The following is a 17,934-nucleotide window of genomic DNA, read 5'->3' on the forward strand; positions in this document are numbered from 1 at the left end:
AGAGTCCCACGCATACCCAAGGAGAAGGAACCACACAAGGGTGGAGATTGACGGGAGCCATTTAGAGCCCGCACTATGCACATCAGGCCAATGGCGCCATATCGCCGGCACCTGCAACCCTTTGCCTGACAGCTCTCTCTGGCTGCAGAGGCAGCTCAGACCTGCCTGGGGGTAACCAGACATTCTGGAAGATCCATTCAATGGACATAACCCAGCTCCCTCATCCTTCACATGAGATGACTCTGAGGTGTGTGCCCCACAGGTCTCGGGGTGCGGGGGGGAATTAAGCCCTAAGTGGCCCAGTATAATCTGCAAATGGATACACTCTTTGCTGGGTGCCCTCCCTCCTTGGTCTCCCCTCCCCTCTCCCCTGCCGGTGCTTCCTGCAGTTGCCTTCCAGGTAAATCACTTGCGTTCGAATCAAGGTGTCTCAGAGCTCATTCTGGAGAACACAACTGCGTTCATTTCCTAGGGCTCCTGTAATAAATTACCACACACGTGGTGGCTTAAGACAACAGAAGTATATTGTCTCACAGTTCTGGAGGCCGGAAGTCCAACATCAAGGTGTGGGCAGGGCCGTGCTCCCTCTGAAGGCTGCAGGGGAGAATCCTTCCTTGCCTCTCTCCTGGCTTCTGGTGGCTGTGAGCCATCCTTGGCTTTCGTCGGCTTGTAGCTGCATCGCTCCCATCTCTGCCTCCATCTTCTTCTCCGTGTGTCCTCTCCTCCTCTTAGAAGGACACCTATCGTTGGATTTAGAGCCCAGCCTAGATCCAATATCTATCATCTCAAGATCCTTGGTTGATGACATCTGCAAAGAACAAGGTCACATTCTGAGGTTCCAGGTGAACATGAAATGAGGGCGGGGCATTATTCCACCCATTAGACCAATGGAGAACAGTGGTGCTGCCATTAACTGAGCTGGGGAAGACAGGAGAGGTGCAGGTCTGGGGTGAGTGGAGGGGTCAAGAGTTCTGTTTCAGACGTGATACTTGGGCATACCCACCGGGTTTCCAAGGGGAGACACCCAGGGGGGCAGCTGAAGGCGGTGGAGAGGCCCAAGCTGGAGCTGTCATTGGAAGATAACATTGTCAGATATAAGTGGCATTTAAGTCCTCAAACCTGTTCAAGATCACCAGGGAGCTGATTGTAGACACAGGAAAGAAGAGGGCAAGCTCATGGCTCTCTGTGCAATATTAAGGAGAGGGGATGAGGAGGAATCAGCAGAAGAGACTGGTCAGGGGCAGTCGGGGAGGTGGAAGGGGAGCTCGAGAAGCATACCGTCCTGGAGGCTGAGCAAAGGTCCTTGAGTTTGGCAGGATGGAGTCCTTTCCCTGGCTGGGCAGGGACAAAAGCCCAACTGGAGTGGGATGGAGAGGGGATCAGAGAAGAGGATCTAGAGCCGGGGAGGAGAGACAGCTCGTGGAATGCTCTGCTGGGGACCGAGAATGTATTCGTTTCCTGTGGCTGCTGTAACAGATAGCCAGATCTGGGTGGCTTAAATACAACAGAAAACAAAACCAAAGCAAAACAAAACCAGAAACCCCACAGAAATGTATTCCCTCACAGTTCTGGAGGCCAGAAACCCAAAATCAGTGTCATCAGGCCCAAATCAAGGCAACCCTCTGGAGTCCCTAGGGGAAAATCTATTCTTTGCCCCGACCAGCTTCTGATGGCTCCGGGTGTCCCTCGGTGTGTGCCTGGATCACTCCAACCTCTGCCTCCAACTTCACATGGCCTTTTCCCCTATGGTTGTGTCTCCCTTTCTCTTCTCTTCTAAGGATTAGAGCTCATCCTAACCCAGGATGACCTCATTTTAAGATTCTTAATTTAATGATAACTGCAATGACCCTCTTTCCAAATAAGTTCACATCTGCAGGTTCTGCAGTGGGAATGTGGACATATCTTTTGGGGGGGTCACCATTCAACCCACTACAGGAAGGAAAGGAAAAGGGTTGGGGATGGGGAGGGCCTCCCACAGCTGCTGTTTCTAAATCAGCAAAACAAGGACCGTCACTGGCCTTGAGACGAAAGGTGGAATATGCACAGGACAGTCATGGCTACATCTCAGTACAGGAGAAAACCTCTCTGTCCAGAAACAGGGCGAAAGCTCCCAAGTCTCTGGCCACTGATACACGCCATTCCTTGGCACCTACCTAGCCCTCACCTCACTGGACCCCATGACTTTTCTCCTGGGTCTGAGCCTGCACCATGTTCTTTCAAGCCTCAAGACGTTTGCCCAGGGCAGGACTTCCCTGGTGGCGCAGTGGTTAAGAATCTGCCTGCCAATGCAGGGGACACGGGTTCAAGCCCTGGTCCGGGAAGATCCCACATGCCTCAGAGCAACTAAGCCCGTGCACCACAACTACTGTGCTCTAGAGCCCGCAAGCCACAACTACTGAGCCTGCATGCTGCAACTACTGAAGCCCACGTGCCTAGAGCCCATGCTCCACAACAAGAGAAGCCACCACAATAGAAGCCTGGGTGCCGCAACTGCGCGCAGTAATGAAGACCCAACGCAGCCAAAAAAAAAAAGATGTTTGCCCAAGGGACATTCCTGGTGGCCCAGTGGTTAAGACTCTGCGCTTCCACTGCAGCACTGCAGGGGGCACAGTTTTGGTCCCTGGTCAGGGAACTAAGATCCCACATGCCGCGTGGCAGGGCCAAAAAAAAAAAAAAAAGATGTTTACCCAGGAAGTTCCCCCAACCTGGATGGCCTTCACGCCGGCAACTGTTCATCTGTCCTCGAAGTTTCAGCTCAAGGGTCTCTTCCTCAGTGGGTGGGGGCCTTAGTTATGCCAAAAATCCCGTTATCGATTCCATCACAACACTCACTCTCTCCTGAACAGTTTCCATGATTGTAATTACATAGTTTTGCACAATTATTGCTTTTTTATTATTTATTTATTTATTTTTGGTTGCATTAGGTCTTCACTGCAGTGCACGGGCTTCTCTTTGCAGTGGCTTCTCATTGCGGTAGCTTCTCTTGTTGCAGAGCACAGGCTCTAGGCACGCAGGCTTCAGTAGTTGCAGCACTTGGGCTCAGTAGTTGCGGCGCATGGTCTAAGTAGTTGTGGCGCACGGGCTTAGTTGCTCCACGGCATGTGGGATCTTCCTGGACCAGGGCTCAGAACCCATGTCCCCTGCATTGGCAGGCAGATTCTTAACCACTGCATCACCAGGGAAGTCCCATAGTTTTGCACAATTATTTTTAAATGTCAATCTCTCCCCCCATTCTAGAATGTGGGCCTGGGGAGGCCAGGCCTGGGAGACCACCGTGTCCCTTACACCTAGCTCAGGGATGGCACACACACAGCAGGTGCTCAGTAAATGGGCCCAGGTTGCTGGAGGAATTCCTTTGTTCAGGTGAGGGGGATGCTCTGGGTATCACCCAACCCAAGAGGTGACTTGGTATCTCAGTGGATGTTCTGGAATCTTCTCTGGGGCGTGAGGGGGACACCAGGCGCACATACACACACACACACAAAATTATCACCCAGACCCCAATTTCTCGACGGACTATTTTCCTCCCCTGGGCAGAAAATGAACCATTATTAAAACAACACGGCGACCGGCTGGGAAAACCCATTTGCAGCGATTTATATCGCATCACCGCGGCTGGCTGCCTAGAGGAAATGGGAGGAGAAGCGCCGGGTTTAAGCACTGGGTGAAGAATCGCGTTGCATCAGAGGGAGAACAGATGGGTGCTTTTCGTCCCCTCTCTCCCCCTGCTCGGGCTCCGAGTCAGGAATCCATGTCAGCCCTGGGTATGTTCTTGGTGCGATGCGGGCGACTCTGGGAGTAGGCGGGCCAGGCTGCTGGCCCCCAGGGGCCAAGGGGGGGCTTGGGACCCAGCCAGGATGCCCTGTCCTTCTGCCCACTTCCTGTGGTGCCAGATGGGTCAGTGGCCCCTTGATCTGAGCCCCTTCCCCCAATCCCCCAAGGGATTTTCCTCTCCTTTTATTTCCTCCCTCATCCATTGCCTCTTTCCTCGAAAGCAGTACCATGTCCTGTCCCTTCACCCCCATGGCGGAACGCACAGCAGTTGGTCAGATATACGCAGACATGGGCTAACCCACCATTACCCCGCGCATCATGTTCTGACGTTATCATTTATGCGTCTGCCCTCCCCGCCAAGCTGTGAGCACACTCAAAGGAGGGCGCTCTTTCATTTCTTTCACTCATTTATGGATCCACGGTACTTCCACCCCCAAAGAAAGCCTGACGCACAGCCAGCGTTGGGGTGGGGGGGTGATGCGAGCATGACTGAGTCATTTGGTCGTTTAAAAGCCATCAGTGGCTTCTCGCCTTCAAAGTTGAAACCTGTTAGCGTGGCTCTAATGGCCCCTCCCAATCTAGACCCAAAACACCTGTTCAGTTTCATCCTAACACCCCGCAGCCGCCTGGGACCCAGGCACTTTCTAGTCAATTCCGCTGGATGATCCGTGGTCCCTATCTCACCCATGATGCTTTGCGTGGCTACCTCTGAACATTTCCGCACCTGGATACCTCACCCTGTCTGCGTCCACCTTTTGAAACTGGGAGTTTGACACCCAGAGCCCAATCCAGCCCACGGATGTGATTTGCTTGGCCCATGCAAGGTTCTTAAAAATTGTAATGAGTCGCCACCTTTTAAATATCAGGCGATTGTTGCATAAAAATCTGTGTTCCTGGCTTTCCATCAAAAGACACGGCCTCTGTGAAGCCGAGGGCACATGCCCAGCGCAAGGGGCAGCGCTCAGTAAGGGCAGCCCCACACCGAGGAGACAGCACAGCTTTGCCAGCTCTCATGCGGTGAGTAGCTAAGGGGACTCTGGACCCAGACGGAACCACTCAACCTTCCTGTTCTGGAATCTTCTGCTTGCCCACCTGAAGCAGTTCTCCTGGCTTCTCCACCTAGCTTGGTTTCCTGGGAGGCTGGGCTGTGTGGACCCCAACAACCTTCTGGGTCCTCTGGCTCAGGTTGGATTCAGCCCATGAGGACCCCTGTGGTGGTGGTGGTGGGGGGAAGTGAGAGACATATCTGTCCCTCAGTTTGGTCCCTCACCCTGTGGCCTCTGTGGACCACCTGTGTCCCTGTCGCTCGAGGTCACGGGTTTTCCCCATCCACACAGCCTGTGGTGTTTCCGGCTTATGGCAACTGCTCCCTCCCCTTGCCTCTCGGACCTAAGTGTGCTAACCCTCCCCCCTCTACTAGCCCAAGGTGTGGCATTATTCCTTGTGGTTCCCTACATCTGTCCATGCTTTATAAATTCGTCCCTTCGTTGAACTCTGATCAAATTACCCAATTTGAATGCACCCTTTGTTTCCTGCCTAGGGCCCTGACTGTGATACAGCCTCTATGCCTCAGTTAACCCACCTGGTAAATGGGGATAATACCTGCCTCTAGAGTTGATGCAAGGGTAAATGAGTTAGTACTGTGTAAGGAGAGGGCTTAGCAAGTGCTGATAAATGTTAGCAATTATTATTATTCTTTGCCACAGTCCTCACCACTCCTTATTGCCCCCCATCACTGAACTGAAGGTCACCTGTGCTACTGCTGATGCAGTTGTCTTCTTGACCTGGCTGCTCAGCATGTTTATATTACCTGCTGTCCTCTATAGGCGTGTGTTGTCACCAGCTCTCTGTTGTCACCTCTGCTGCAGAGTTCCCAGGCAGTCCTCCACCCCATGGGATGTCCATCCCTCCATGCGCTCCTCCATTAACAGTGATCCCAGGAATTCCCTGGTGGTCCAGTGGTTAAGACTCAGCGCTTTCACTGCCATGGCCTGGGTTCAATCCCTGGTCGGGGAACTAAGATCCCGCAAGCCTCACCACATGGCCAAAATATATATATATATATATATATATATATATATATATATATATATATATATATATATATAGGAGTGATCTATTCAAATGTTTGCCTTCCCCACTGTACCACGCCTTCCAGGGGCTTCGTAAATGTTCAGAGAACTGAATATCAGGGCCTGTATTAGTCCCCTAGGGCTGCTGTAACAAAAGACCATAAACGGGGTGGCTTAAACTAAGGAATTTATTCTCTCACTGTTCTGAAGACCAAAGTTGAAATCAAGATGTCAGCCAGGTGGTGCTCCCTCCACAGGTTCTAAGGGAAGATCCTTCCTTGCTTCCTCCAGCTTCTGGTGCTTCTCGACTTGTGGCTGTATCACTCCAATCTCTGCCTCTGTCTTCACGTGGCCTTCTCCTCTGTCTTTGCCCCTTCTCTTCTAAGGATACTTGTCATTGGACTGGGGACTTCCCCTAACCAGGATCGTCTCATCAAAAGAGCCTTAATTAGGGCTTCCCTGGTGGCGCAGTGGTTGGGAGTCCGCCTGCCGATGCAGGGGATACGGTGTTCGTGCCCCGGTCTGGGAAGATCCCACGTGCCGCGGAGCGGCTGGGCCCGTGAGCCATGGCCGCTGAGCCTGCGTGTCCGGAGCCTGTGCTCCGCGACGGGAGAGGCCTCAGCGGTGAGAGGCCCGCATACCGCAAAAAAAAAAAAAGAGCCTTAAGTATATCTGCAAAGGCACTGTGTTCAGATAAGCTCACGGTCCCAGGTTCTAGGTGGACATATCTTGTGGGGGCCGCCATTTGGCCCACCAGCCAGGTCCCAACAGCTTCTGGAGCCCTTAGCTTTCTTGCTTTCTCTCTTCATTCATTCAGTTTTTTGAAGCCAGTGGAGACGCAGAGCCTGGAAGCCCAGCCCCTGGCCCCTGGCCTCTGGCTCACAGTGGGTGGTTCCCTCCCCCACCCCCAGCCCCACCTACGGGGCGCATAGGTCCAAATGTCACCCAATGGCCCTCTGTTTCTGCTCCTCTGTGAGCTGCCGAAGAGCTGGGGTGAGCCCCCATCTGCCCCCCGGCTCACAGAGAACACCCCCCCACCCCGCAAGTACTGTGGTGGGGGTATAGCAGCCCTCTGCGGCGTCAGGCTGAGCTGAGCGGTTGTCATTTCTCTTCCACGTGTCAGAACTCTGCATTCCCTTCCACAGTTCACAGGCTGGCCTCTGACCTGCCTGCAATTTCTTTCCAGGGCTGACAGGTTGGGTTAAGAGAGACTGCTCCCCTGAGCCGAGACATACTTTTGGCTGCAGCCCTCCCCTTGCCAAGAAGGCCCAAAGCTCCTGGCTCTGCACTTTCTCTGGACAGAAACTGTTACCTCACTTTCCTACCATCCCCTCCCTCCATTGCAAAAGGGCCAAGCTGGCCCAGGGACCCGTTCTGTTCAGCCTGTTTGGGTTAACGCTTTTTTTAAAACTATAATTTCTTTTTGAGGTTAAAATTCACCTAAGATGAACCATTTAAAGTGTACACTTCGGGGCATTTTTGTGTATTCAAGTGTTGTGCAACTATCACCAGTATCTAATTCCAGAACATTCCTATCACCCCAAAGGGAACCCCGGACCCATCAGCAGCCACTTTCCATTACCCCCTCCCTTCACCCCCACCCCCCCGCAACCACTAATCTGTTTTCTGTCTCTGTGGCTTTGCCTCTTCTGGACATTTGATATAAACGGAGTCGTGTTATCTGTGGCCTTTTGTGTCTGGCTTTTCTCACTCAGCATCATGTTTTTGAGGGTCATTCATGTGGTAGGGTTCACTCCTTTATTGTGAAGCACATACTTCTAAAATACAGTTCTGTGAATTTTGAAAATATGTTCCACCCTGATCACCAGCATAGCTTAAGATATAGAATTTGCCAGTCCCTCGAGAGCTCCCCAAGGCCACTTTGGGGTGAGTGCCTTGCCTCAAAATATCACTTTCCCAGTGATCCTCACCTGAAGGTGGTTGTGTCCGCCGTCCCACAAGGGACATTTATCTCAACTAGGCACATGCTACTGGCATCTAGTGGGGAGAGGCCAGGGATGCGTCTCAACATCCTGCAATGCACAGGATAGACCCCCTACAACAAAGAATCGTCCAGCCCCAGATGTCAGTGGTCCAAAGTTAGGAGACACTGGGCTCCCCCGACTCCACGGATTACTTCTGCCCATCCTTGAGGGTCACGGGAATGGGATCATGCAGTGAACCCTATTTGTGTCATGTGCCTCATGCCCAGGGCTGTGTATGAGTTCGTACCTTGTTCTTTTCTTTTTGGCTGCGTCGGGTCTCAGTTGCAGCATGCAGGATCTTCGTTGAGGCATGCGGGATCTTTCGTTGTGGCGTGTGGGCTCTTCATTGTGGTGCGCGGGCTTCTCTCTAGTTGTGGCATGTGGGTTTTCTCTTCTGTAGTTGTGGTGCACAGGCTCCAGGGCATGTGGGCTCTGTAGTTGTGGCGCATGGGTTCCAGAGTGCGTGGGCTCTGTAGTTTGCGGCACGCGGGCTCTAGTTGAGGCGCCCAAGCTCAGTAGTTGTGGCACACGGGCTTAGCTACCCCGTGGCATGTGGGATCTTAGTTCCCTCACCAGGGATGGAACCTGCATCCCCTGCATTGTAAGGTGGATTCTTTACCACTGGACCACCAAGGAAGTCCCCATACTTTGTTCTTTTTCATTGCTGCACCATATTCCATTGAATGAGTATACACCAATGAATTTTCCATTTGCCCGTCGATGGTCACATGGCCGGTGTCCAGCATCTGGCGATGGTGAATGAATCTGCTATGAACATTCACGTATGTGACTTTTGGTGGCAGAAGCTCCCATTCCCATTGAGAATAAACCCAAGAATGGAATTGCTGGGTCAGAGCAATTGACAGCAATTAGTAGATCAGTCTGTGAGAGTTCAAGATCAGGGAATTTTGCACAAAACCCCTGACTTCTCTCTTGAAGAATCTATTCTGTCAATTCCGAGCCTGGCTTCCCATGTAGTAGCTCTCAGCTGAAGCTGAGTGGTAGCAAGCGGCTGCCGGCTTAAAAGGGGGTGCATATCCAGCTCCCCACAGCTGTCACCTTCCCTCCTCGCTGCCTCACACCTGCCGCATTTCTGGTTTTCTTCCCTTGTCGGCATCCGGCATTGAGGCCCCTGTCCTGGGCTCATGCAAGTTCGGGAAGCACCTTTTACCTTCCTCCTGCCCTACTGCAGCCTGGACCCTGCTGGCATTTTTCTTGGCAACATCCTCAGAACCTCCTCTCTGCCCAGACCACCAGGGTCTTCTATCTTCAGCTGGTGGACTCCTGCTGTCTGCTTACAGGTCACTTCCCCAGGGCAACCTTCTCTGAGCCCCTGGCTGGGTAGCACTTCCAGCTTGAACTCTCCCACAGCCCCTAACTGTCTTCCATCCCTCACATCGTGGATTCCTTACCAGTTCCCAGTCAAGAAGGACTGCATCTGTCTCCTTCATTTGCCCACCGCCCAACTCAATGCACAGTGAATACTGGCCATGGGGCATGGGGCATGAAGAAGAGAGAGGGAGAGCCCTCCTGCCTGGTTGCAGGAGGAAGCTGGGTTCCTAGGCAGAGCTTGACATGCACACATCACTCCTCAGAAGCTCATTCCCCATTGCTGGCCCTAGGGGTCAAGGCCTGAGAAACTACCCTCCTCGCCCGTCCCCCCCCACAGTCTATACCAGCAATGGCTGGCAAAATGCAGGGCCCCTTCCCTGGGATCCTTAATTTCTCACAGGCCAGGCCCACCCCCCAACTATCCCAGCCGCCCATGCACTGTCAAAATGTCCCCCAGTCACGTCCTTCACCTCCAGGACTCTCCCTGACTCCTCACCTGTCTTCCCTCCACCAACTGTGCTCTATGCCCTCGGTAGTCCCCCACCTCCACCCCCCACCCCCGCCCTCGGCCAGACCCCTCAGCTTTCCCTCCTCACCCCTCCTCTCTCCCAAGCACTCAGCCAGCCATCGCCTTCTGCTCCTTACCTGACTCCTCCAACCTCCCCGTGGCTTTATTTTCTCCCCCACTTTCAGCAGCCCCCAAGTCGGACACGCTCAGCTCTCTCCTTTCACCCGCACTTCGTCCCCTCACCCCGGACTCCTCCCCCGGCCCTGCGCCCTTCACCCTCCTCCCCTGGCCCCTGGGACTTGCCTCCAGCGCACCTGGTGGAGAAGAGGCGGGGCCTCCTCACCTGGCGGCCACAGAGCAGCGGGGCGGCGGCCCCTAGCGGCCGGGGAGGGAAGCGCAGCCCAACTGGCCTCCCCTCCCAGTTGGTGGGAATGGACCACCATTGCTGCCTGCCTGCTGTTGGTCAGACAGGACGGGGGAGGCTTCCTGGACTCTTGCCTTCCGGGAGTGAGGATGGTGGAGTGTTTGCAGTTTTCAATAGCGTGATCGAGAGGTGACATTTGAGGGCTTCCCGGGCTTCCCTGGTAGCGCAGTGGTTGAGAATCTGCCTGCCAATGCAGGGGACACGGGTTCGAGCCCTGGTCTAGGAGGATCCCACATGCCTCGGGGCAACTGGGCCCGTGAGCCACAACTACTGAGCCTGCGCGTCTGGAGCCTGTGCTCCGCAACAAGAGAGGCCGCGATAGTGAGAGGCCCGCGCACCGCGATGAAGCGTGGCCCCCGCTTGCCACAACTAGAGAAAGCCCTCGCACAGAAACGAAGACCCAACACAGCAAAAATAAATAAATTAATTCATAAACTCCTACCCCCAACCTCTTAAAAAAAAAAAAAAAGAGGTGACATTTGAGTAGTCCTGATGGGGGAGGGGGGTGCATGGAGGGAGGGCGTCCTGTTGGCTCTGACCCTATGCCTCAAATGTGACCACTTCTCCCCAGCATCCTGTTCCAGGCCTCCATCGCCCTCACCTGCATTGACTGTGAAATCCATCTCCCCAGTCTCCTGGCTCCCTCTCCAATCCTCTCTATAATTTTGTTTTAATTGAGGTAAAATTCGCAAAACACAAAATTAACCACTAACCATCTTAAAGCGAACTATTCAGTAGCATTTAGTACATTCACAATGTTATAACGTTGTACAACCATCACCTCTATCTAGTTCCAAGGCATTTTCATCATCCCAAAAGGCAACTCTGTATTCAGTGGCAATAACTTGCCCTCCCCCCTCCCCCAGCCCCTTGCGATCGCCAATCTGCTTTCTGTCTCTATGGATTTGCTGGTTCTGGACATTTCATACCAATGGAATCATACAATACATGACCTTTTAGGTCTGATTTTTTTTTCACTCAGCATAATGTTTTCAAGGTTCATCCACATTGTAGCATGTATCAGCACTTCATTCCTTTTTACGGGTGAATAATGATTATACAACATTTATTTATCTGATCAACGATTGATGAACATTTGGGTTGTTTCCATCTTCAAACTTCTGTGAATAGTGCTGCTGTGAACGCTGGTGTACAAGTATCTATTTGGGTACCTGTTTTCAATTCTTTTAGGTACTTAAGAGTGGAACTGCCGGGTCATATGGTAATTCTATGTTGTATTTATTGATCCTATGATCTGTTACATGTTCAAATAAGACCATGCCATCCCCCTGATCATAGTCTTCCCTTAGCTCCTTCTGTCACTGAGAATCTAATCCAGACCCTCCCTACAGCTTCTCAGGCTGTGTCTGGTGGTCCCACCAAGCTGGCCCTCTTGCTCTTCAAATTGTCCCGTCTGTTCCAACCACAGGACCTTTGCACTTACTGTTTCCTCTTCTTGGAACACCCTTCCCCCAGATTGCACATGATGAGCTTTCCGCTTTCAGGTCTCAGCTCAAATGTCTCCACATGCACAACCCTCCCAGCCACCTTAGCCTAAATCATACTCACCCACATCCCATCTCATGATTCTTCATTGCTTTGTCCTTCATAGGATTGTTCACGTTCTGAAATTTTCTTCTTGTTACTAGTGAATCACCAGCCTCCCCAATAAAGTGCAAGCTCCAGGAGGACAGCGACTTTGTGTCTCTTATTCACCATCATACCCTCAGCTTCCAAAACAGGGCCTGGAACCAGTGTCAGGACCAGGGTGAGGCAAAAAAAGAGAAAGCATATTTCAATGCAATACTTAAAAAAAAAATAAAACTTCATGCAAAAATTCATGATGAACAAAATGTCAAAATCTTCAATAAGAAGATAGCACCAGTTTTCCCGCCGTTCCCTTTCCCCTCAGGCTCCAATGTGGCTCCATACGGCACTCATATTGATCCTGCCTTTATTTATTCTTTTTTTGCGGTACGCGGGCCTCTCACTGCTGTGGCCTCTCGCTGTTGTGGCCTCTCCCGCTGCGGAGCACAGGCTCTGGACGCGCAGGCTCAGCGGCCATGGCTCACGAGCCCAGCCGCTCCGCGGCATGTGGGATCTTCCCGGACCGGGGCACGAACCCGCGTCCCCTGCATCGGCAGGCGGACTCTCAACCACTGCACCACCAGGGAAGGCCCTGCCTTTATTTTAAAAGTTGATTCTTTTGGTCAGTGTGGATTTTTTACATGAATTTTGGGTTTCTTAACTATTGCATTGCAATATTATTTTTCTTGATCGCTGAGTTTTTTTGACATCCTCTTAAGTTTTGTGGCCCAGGAAGTGCCTCATTCGCTTCCTCCCAGTGCTTGCCCTGTCTGGAGCTTAGTATTCGCTTCCTCCATCTATTGGTGTTTGAGGATGAATGGATGAGCCAGAGGGAGGCTGGGAGCCAGGCGACCACCAACACTTGAGTAGCAGGGCAGCGGCTCCAAGCGAGGTCCTGGGTCAGGCAGTCCTACTCAGAAGCTGACTTCAATTTTTTTAACTACTTGGGCAAGCCTCAGTTTTCCCTTCTGTAACATGGGGAGAAAGTAACTACCTCACGGGGAGATCATTAATAGTAAATGAGGGACTTCCCTGGTGGTCCAGTGGTTAAGACTCCATGCTTCCACTGCAGGGGGCACAGGTTTCCCTGGTCAGGGAACTAAGATCCTGCATGCGGTGCAGCAAAAAATAAAAAACAATAAAGATAACCATTAAAAAAAAAAAAAAGACTAGTAGATTGTATGATATGTGAATTATACCTCAATAAAGCTGTTTTAAAAAGCCAAAAAATAAAGACTAAATGAGACTCGGTCCACTTCTCAGCCAGCCTGGGGCTCTCCTCAGTCACCTCCTCAGACACCTCCACTTGAATATCTATTAAACCAAATGTAACTCCTGGATCTAACCTCCAAAACCACCCCTCCTTCGAGGGTCTCCGTCCTTCCAGGTGCTCAGGCCACAGGCTTTGACCTGCCTCTTTCCCTTGCATCCCACTTCCCGTATATCTGCTCCACCTTCAAAGTACACCCAGAATCCACCCGGTGCTCACCTCCTGTCACCTCCCTGCTCCTACCCCAGTATTGATCACCTGGACCAGTGCAGTCGCCTCCTCCCTGGTCCCCCAACTTCTGCCCTTGACCCCCACACTCTGTTCCCCCACCAGGGCCAGAGGGCACCTGTGAACATCTAAGTCAGGGCACATCCCTCCTCTGCTCAGAATCTTCCATTGCTCCCAGCTGACTCCAAGCAAAAATCAGTTCTCCCCAAAGCACACTAGGCCGGCACGATCTGGCCCATCACCTCCCTACCCTCACCTCCTCCTCCTTTTGCCCTTACTCCCTCCCTCCAGCCACACAGGCTCTCTCATGGATCCTTGAACACTCAGCATGTTTCTGCCTCAGGACCTTTACATGGGCTGTTCCCTCTGCCTGGAACCCCCTTCCCCCAGATCTCCCCATGACTCCTCCCATCTCTTCAGGTCTTTACCCAAATACCACCTTCTCAGTGAGGTCTTCCCTGACCTCCTCTATCCAAAATTTCTGTCTTCCTTCCTTAATTTTCTTCCATAGCACTTATCATCATCTGACACCCTGTATCTTTTGTCTGATTTCTCATCTGTCTTCCTGATTGGAATGTCAGCCCCAAGAACAGAGAAGCTTGTCTCCCTTGTTCACTGCTGTGCCCCCAGCACCTAGGAGGTGCTCAATACATGCTTGTTTTTTTGTTTTTTTGTTTTTTTGTTTTGTGGTACGCGGGCCTCTCACTGTTGTGGCCCCTCCCGTTGCGGAGCACAGGCTCCGGAGGTGCAGGCTCAGCGGCTGTGGCTCACGGGCCCAGCCGCTCCGCGGCGTGTGGGATCCTCCCGGACTGGGGCACGAACCCGTGTCCCCTGCATCAGCAGGCAGACTCTCAACCACTGCGCCACCAGGGAAGCCCAATACATGCTTGTTGACTGAATGCATACCTCCCCCCACACCCAAACACAGCAGTTGGAATTAATCCCCGCCCACGCAATATCCCCCCAGCTCAATTCTGAGACCACTTTACCTGGCTTTTCATTTGAGTGAAGGCATAGGACAGAACGGGGCTCAGTCACTGCCCAAGATGGGGGTACAGGGAGCTTCCAGGAGAGCCAGGGGCACACAGAACCCCACCCATCCACCCCTCAAGGCTTGGACAGATTCACCATCCACTACCCTAGCCCCCTGCTCGCTTTCCAGAGCTACTTCCATCGTGCTTTCTGTAGCTGTCTTACCCACGGGATGGGAATGCACCCTGAGAGGGCCTCCAGTCCTGCTGCCAGGCCACTAGGGCATTCTCAGCACCTAGCACCCGGCCACACTGAAGGCTGTCAGGGGTCCTCTGTGTTTGAAGAATAAATGGAAGGAATGAATACACGAACCGAATGATGAGAAGACCCTCAGGGTTGTACATCCTGTGCCGAGCGGGCTCTAGGAAAAGCCGGGCTGGGGACGCCTGCTGGGCAGTGGAGGTCTGAGCGTTGTTCCTGAATCCAGGAACGAACGTGTTTCATCCCCAACCCCAAGCCCCGCTCCCCCCTCGCACGTGTTCTGGGTCTGCGCCCCTCACCCACCCCCCAGCCCCGCCACACACCGGACCTAAGGAACCCAAGGTAGGACACCCATGACTGAGGGCGCCAGGCCTGAGACAGAGGACGCAGAGCACTGGGGACAGGGGAGGGTGGAGGAGCGCAGCGCCCAGGACGGTCAGCATAAGAGCCTGAAGCAGTGGGCACATCACACATGGAGGGCACAGGGCGAGGGCAGAGGGCACAGGTGAAAAGAGCCATCCACGTCTGAGTACAGGGTGCCCCAGGTGCTAGGTGCGCAGAATGTAGGGTCTCCAAGACGCCGGGGGATCGCTACATGGCGTGTCCTAGGCGTGGGGCAACCTGGGTGCTGGGGTTTTCTGGCACAGGGTGCAGAGAAGAGTGGGACGTCCAGGCTCAGGATGCACAGGACGTTGGGTATCCAAGGCGCGGGTCACGCTGGGCGTGGGAATCCCGAGGCACAAGGTAGGATGCCCGAAGCGAGGAGCGCCCTGGTAGTAGGGAGTAGGGCGTCCTGGTCGCGGGGACGGACACGCGCAGTGCTGAGCACTCAGAGCCCGGGCAGACTGCGCGCGCGCGCGCGCGCGCGCGCGCGGACGCGTTAGTTTCCGGAGCCGGGCTGCTGGCGCGGCCTCCACTGCGACTGCGCAGCCCAGGGTCTTGGGAGAGAAGAGGCGCTGGGGCTGTTTCGCGCCCCCAGCCTCTACTTATCCTTCGCTTCGTGAGCCCCTCGCCCGTGAGGCCAGAAAACTGAGATGGAATGGAGGCTAGTGAACTGATCCCGGCCACGACCAGGGGTGCTCCGCTGACCACGGGCTTTGGGAGAAATAGGAGGGGCTGGGGGGGCGTCCTGGCCAGGATTTTTCCAAACTGAGCCGGGGGTTTCTTAAAGCATGTCACTCCTTACCCTGATATAAGTTAAAGACACTGCCTCTCGCAGCCACTGAAAAATGCAAGTTAGAGCCATCTCCCAGGCACCCTCATAGGTTCCCAGGGTTGCTCCACAGAGGGAGGTGGGTGGACTGCTTAGGACCGGAGGGTGGAGTGGTGGGAGGAGGCTTGGAGCCAGAGGGCTTTGGAGATGCTCAGCTTTCCCTGAGATGCACGTTCTTCCCCCTTTCAGTCCTGCTGGGTTTATAGAAAGCTGACTGTGTAGATGTGGGGGGAGGGTTCCTGGTTGCCCCCTGTGGCACCGCCCCCTCTCCCCAGCACCCCAAAGCCTTCCGTGGGTCCTACCAGGTGCTGTCGAGATGCCTCAAAGTGGGAAATTCATGTGTGGAGACGTGGAACCTCCCCCATCCTCCCATCCTGGTATTGCACCAACCACAGATGGTTGGTGCAACCTTTCCGCAGCCACCAACCTCAACTTCATACGTATTTGGTCCCTCAGATCCAGCTGATGGGCCGGGTCACCCAGACTTAAGGCCCAAAGTCTGCAGCCAGGGAACCCTGGGTGTGAAGGAGGAACAAAGGTAGCCCACCTACTCTGTCCACCCCTGAAGTTTGGGGGCTGGATTTGGCCCAGGTTCCAGGCTATAAGAATCCCTGCCCTGAAACGATGGCTGCCCACAGCAGGGGGCGGAGGGTGGTGGGTGCCTTAGAGGTAGCCCCTGGTTACCCAGCCAGCCTGGAAGTCTGGAGTCTCTGCCTTTCCCTAAATCCAGCCACAGCCACCAGGACAGGCTTCTGGGAAGGGATTCTTAGGGGACAGGTTCATTCACTTGCAGATGTTCCCTTCAGGCTTTCTTAGATATTCACAGTTCCCATCCTAGCCTGCCCCAAGTTTTGTGTATTTACCATGCTGCCACCTGCCCCTCTGCTACTTCCACACTCTTTCCCGATTCCCCACCCATTCTGCAGAGCCAAGTTGGGGTGATAACGCATTCTCTTCCCTGGAGGTAGAGGCAAGGGTTTGCCCCCTCCCGATCCTCAGCCAGTCCCCTTCCTCTATAATCCAGATCGGGACTTGTCTGCCCTACTCCCCCCACTGTTGCCCGCTCTGTGTCTGCCAAGATTCAGCCCGGACTTTGTATGAACTGGCCGGTTTACTATTTAGGCCTCTCTTGGATGGACTCCCTTCCCCGAGCATCCAAGCCAGGGATTTGCTCCTCCCCACCCATCAGTCTTCGCGTTGCACCCATCTTTCATAAAACGCCAGGCTTCCAGGTTCGCTCTCCCGAGATCCTCACCGGATCTTACCTCTCAGGACCTTCCCGTACCCGCCCCCCTCAAGGATCCTTGCCACGCCCCTCCAGTTTTTCCTCAGCCCCCACCTTGCACTGAGCTGTCTATTCTGCCCAAGTGCCTATTTTTGGCCCGGGACCCGGTTTTATAGTCCCCACTGTGGGTCTTGGCAGTCACAGCTCTGGCTCCGGGGATCTAAGCCAAGTCGGACTGTCTTCCCCACCCCGGGGTGGGGGAGCGGTGCAGGGCTCCCTTCGGAAGCCTCAGCCTGAAACCTGCCCCTCGCCTCACTCGGCCAGATGCCTAGGAACACGCTGGTTCCTTGCCCTACTTCTTCAAGTCCACCGGCTGCAGTGCAGTTGCTAGGCTGTGGAAATCCGTACCGAGTTTTTGCTCTTGCCGAGAACCTAAAATTCAATTTTTTTTCTCCCTTCCCCCGACCCCCTCCCAAAGCGAGACGTTTGAGGTGTTTATATAGATACTAACCTCCCCCTAACACCACCCCCCCTCCCCGCTCCTCCGGCCCGGTCAGCTCCAAGCCCTTGTCCAGTTGCCAGGGATCTTTTGCTGGGGGTCTTGTCCCATCCCGCATATTCCAGTCCTGGCTTTGCGGCCCTCCCTCGCCTTTCATTGTAGGTCTGGTCTCCCAGGGTAGCGGCCTCCTCATTGCATTCCCGCCGCATCACCCCTGGATTGTGAAATCGCTTTTACCTGCCCGCTTCGGTGCAGCCAGCGCTCCGGATCCTTTCGTGTTCGAGTCCATCCCTCCTTTTGCCCCTCCTTCTTGCACGTAGCTGCCAGGAAGACGGCCCACGCGCCTCAGCCGCTAAGCAGCCCCCTCCTGGAGCCCCCTGCGAGCCCAGGTCTGGGAACTCTAGGCCAGGTCTTGCTTGTTCCCACTGCATTAGGCATGACGCATTACTCCGTCTCCCGAGGAAGAATCCGGCCCGAAATTTGCGTGCCCCGGGTGCATTTGGCCCTGTCGCAGCTCCCTTCGTTCCTCCCATCTCTAATCCAACCCGGGTTTTGCATACCCCTTCCAGATCGCTCCCATTTCT

The 17,934-nt window shown here is 53.9% G+C and overlaps 1 long non-coding RNA gene across 2 annotated transcripts; it reads right to left on the minus strand.

The window, feature by feature from the left end:
- Nucleotides 1-487: 487 nt before the first annotated feature.
- LOC132421800 (uncharacterized) lies at nucleotides 488-17,836 on the minus strand. 2 transcript variants are annotated; one of them, XR_009518774.1, is made up of 3 exons: nucleotides 17,588-17,836; nucleotides 11,665-11,840; nucleotides 488-808 (listed from the first exon to the last, which is right to left on the minus strand). It is a non-coding gene; the product is annotated as an uncharacterized lncRNA (long non-coding RNA). The 2 variants fall into 2 exon arrangements; XR_009518775.1 differs by lacking the exon at nucleotides 488-808 and adding an exon at nucleotides 7,474-8,577.
- Between the last annotated feature and the right edge of the window lie 98 nt (nucleotides 17,837-17,934).

Source organism: Delphinus delphis, chromosome 3 (genome assembly GCF_949987515.2).
Source record: "Delphinus delphis chromosome 3, mDelDel1.2, whole genome shotgun sequence".
Lineage (NCBI taxonomy): Eukaryota > Metazoa > Chordata > Mammalia > Artiodactyla > Delphinidae > Delphinus > Delphinus delphis.